This window comes from Dipodomys spectabilis, unplaced genomic scaffold (genome assembly GCF_019054845.1).
Source record: "Dipodomys spectabilis isolate Male_0828 unplaced genomic scaffold, ASM1905484v1 ptg000536l, whole genome shotgun sequence".
Classification (NCBI taxonomy): Eukaryota; Metazoa; Chordata; class Mammalia; order Rodentia; family Heteromyidae; genus Dipodomys; species Dipodomys spectabilis.
In genome coordinates this window covers 683255-686898 of record NW_024871213.1, presented here as the reverse complement: position 1 = coordinate 686898, position 3644 = coordinate 683255, and positions in this window count along the sequence as shown.

Genomic DNA, 3644 nt, shown 5'->3' with positions numbered 1-3644 from the left:
ACTCATCTCACAAGCCTTCAGGCTTAAGGCAGAAGGTGTCCACTTTGGTCTGAGGGTCACACAGGCCTCCTAGGGGAGACCCACGCAGGCCCAGCAGCTACTGTGGGCTATAGGAAAGGGGGAAGAGAGAGGTGGAAAGGAACATCTACTGAAATCTTCCGCAAAGGAGCCATGAAACAGTGAAGGTGAAAACAAAAATTATGGCTGGTCTCACACTTGGTATTGAAAAAAGAACAACAAATACACACACAAATCCAGAACAGTGATTGTAGACTCATCCATGAAGCACCTGCAATTTGCCAACTGATCACTCACCTAAGCACAGTCAGGCTCTCTCTCTCTCTCTCTCTCTCTCTCTCTCTCTCTCTCTCTCTCTCTCTCTCTCTCTCTCTCTCTCTCCCCCCCCCCCCCTCTCTCTCTCTCTCTCTCTCTCTCTCTCTTTCATGCACACACACACACATACATAGACTCAGAGTAGTGCCCCTCCTGAGTTTGTTGGTTCCTCATCTGGGACAATGTACAAGCTGGAGCACGGGAGTTTCCTTGTCAGAACCAGGGACTCAACCCAAGGAAGCACCGCTCTAATAATGCTGAACCATCCTCCCTCTCCCTATATCCAGGGCCAGACACTTTCCCTTGGGAATAGCCAGCCTTGACTCCCCATTCACCAGAACCCTAGGCCAGGACTCTAGGTAAAGGAGTCCTAAGACAGGAGGCTCTTCAGAGCCTGGACTGAAAATAAGCAGGAGGTCATGGTGCCCCCAGAGAAGTGTCTGAACCGGGGTAGGGGCAGTGTTGGGGAAATGGATGGGGTCCTAAAGGCTACATACATGGATAAACTTTCTACTTCCAGCTAGATGCTTCTGGGTGACTTGGTGGATTCTTGGGGAGGATGAGGAAAACAGATGGACCTGGAGCACCAGAAGATGATGGCAGAGCTGGGAAATGTGATCACTCTGTGAAAGATGTTGACAGATGGAGTGGAGGGGGACAGGCAGGGTGTATGTGTGTTTGAGGGGCGTGTTCTTCCCAGACATTCACCTTCTATCTGACCCCTAGTGCCCCCACCTCCCTAGTGGGCTCTTCTGGGACTCTCCTCAGGGGAAAGTGTGACCAAGCACAAAAGACAAGGGGTCACACAGAAGGGGGGGCTATCTTCTGCATCCAACACTCCCCACCCCCAGAAAAAAGGAAAAATCTCAAGAAGGCAGGTGTGGAGGTGCTGCTCCCCACCTCTGACTAAAGCCACCAGGTTCCCCCAAAGGAGAGGAAAGGTGCAGATGCATAGCTCTGTGGCTCCCACTGCTCTAGGCAAGGGGCTAAGTGGCGCCTCCTCTTCCCTCATCCCTGCATCTGCCCTTTTCCTGGGACACTGGCCACTAGGGATTGGGGTAGGATCTCAGGATCAACATCCACTCCCCTACCCCCCCACACTCCTGGGGCGCATTTGTGGCAAAGTCAGGGCTGGCCTGCCTGGTGCTGTGGAGGGGCGTTTGGGACACAAGAAGGGAGGCAGGAGTCAGGGGTCTGAGTCCGTGCGGGGTGGGGGCTAGGGGGAGGTCGAAAGTTGCAGACCCGCGGGGCTTCAACTGGGGACTGAGACCCGGTCAGGGCAGCAAGGAGACCAGGGGTGCACCATTGCTGGATGGCAACAAGAGGCGCTATGGGTCCAAGCTGGCAGCAACCTGTTTCAAACGCGGTGTCATAGGGAGGTCAGGAGAAGGGGCCGGGGCAGGGGCGGGCAGGTGGCAGGGCTGAGCTTGCCCCCTCCACAGCTGAGCTCCTGGTGCAGGGGCCTTGGACTCAGGGCCTACCTGCCCTCTGAGCCTCCCTGGGGCTGTGAGAGGTATGTGCCTGCTGTACTGGCTTTGTGTCCTCTGTGCTCCAGGCCCAGACCTGTGCTCCTACAGCAGTGGAGGCCAGTCATGATGCTGCCACCCCTGGTGCATGTGCCTGCTCTTCTCTGTTCTCTCTCTGCCCCCACTTCTCACCCAGGCTGCCCAGCCCCTGCTGTGCAAGTATGCCAGCTCCCGTGTGCCACTGGCTGCAGCAACTATGTGCCCCTTCAGCCACGCCCTGTCCTACCCTCAGTCACACCCCTCCCCACCTCGGCCATGCCCCCGCCCTGGCTTTGTGCTGCTCTGACTCTGCCCTAAGGCTACCAGGCTATGGCAGAAGCAGCCTCACCTCAGCTCAGGGTTTCCCCCCATCCCCAGCAGCTGCCTGGGGGAACTGAAGATTCCCCTCAGCCAAACCACTGGGGGAGACTCTTCTCCATCCACCCCACACACCAAGCAGGTGCAAGGTAACGTTCCTTTTGTGTGTGTGTGTGTGTGTGTGTGTGTGTGTGTGCGTGTGTGTGTGTGTGTGTGTGTGTGATTGTCCTCTCAAGGACTCAGAGCATTTAATCTTTTGGGATGACAGCACACAGCACACTTTTTAAAAATGCACAAGGGACCCTGTGTAATGGATTCAGCACAATGTGCCTTTTGAAGGAGTCAGCACATAGCAACTTTTGGTATCCTTATGGTAATTTAATTACCAATAAGATGACAGGCCATTTTGACATCACTAAACTTAAATATCATAATATTATGACATATGTCATAGTGACATTATAGACATATTGCGAATTCCTATTCTGTGATTTCATTCTATTACAAGCTAGCAATATTGGTGGATATCAGAAATCCATTGTGACCTCAAGGTCATTGTGACATGAAAATCCCTTTGTGACATCACAGTGCCATTGTGATATCATTAACCTGTTCTGACATCACAAATCTGACCTGTCCATTGTGACCTCATCACCAATGTGCCATCACAAAGCCATTGTGATATCACATTGCTATTGTGACATTACAATCACCTTATTGCCTCCCAAACCCATTATGACATCTTTAGCACCTTTGGAAAAACACATGGCCTTTGTGACATCACAGTCCCTTTGTGTATCCATATCCTCATTGTGAAATATCAATTGAGATCAGATAAGCCATTGTGACATCACAAAGCATTTACAATATAATCATTGATGTGATATCACATTGTCATTATGACATCAGGTCATTGTGACATCAAAAATCTGTAATGACATCATACCACGATGACACCACATTGTCATTGTGACAACATTTATACATTATGAAGGCCTATTATGTGATTTCGATGTATTTCAAATGTGGGTTCATATCAAAAACACATTTTGACTTCATAACCTTTGTGACTTGACAATTCTTTTGTGATATAATATTGCCATTGTGATATCTCTAAACAACTGTGACAACTCAAACATGTCCTATCCTAAGTTTTGTGACATGTTGCCACTTTGTTAGACCCATTGAGAGCTCAATCTATTTTCGACCTCATATTATTTCAGGTATGACATTAAATATTATATACTGTGAAATTATGAATATTGTGACATCAAACTGCTAGATGTAATGACCATTGTGTCACATTGTCACATCACAAATCTGTTCTGACTTCATCACATTTGTGCCAACAAATGACTTTGGAATCCTCAAAATCCCATTCTAAACTCATGTACTCATTATGAGTTAATGACAATTGAGGCCTGGAATGCCATTTTCACATCACCAAACTACTGTGACATCACAAAACTATTTTGAACTCATCACTAT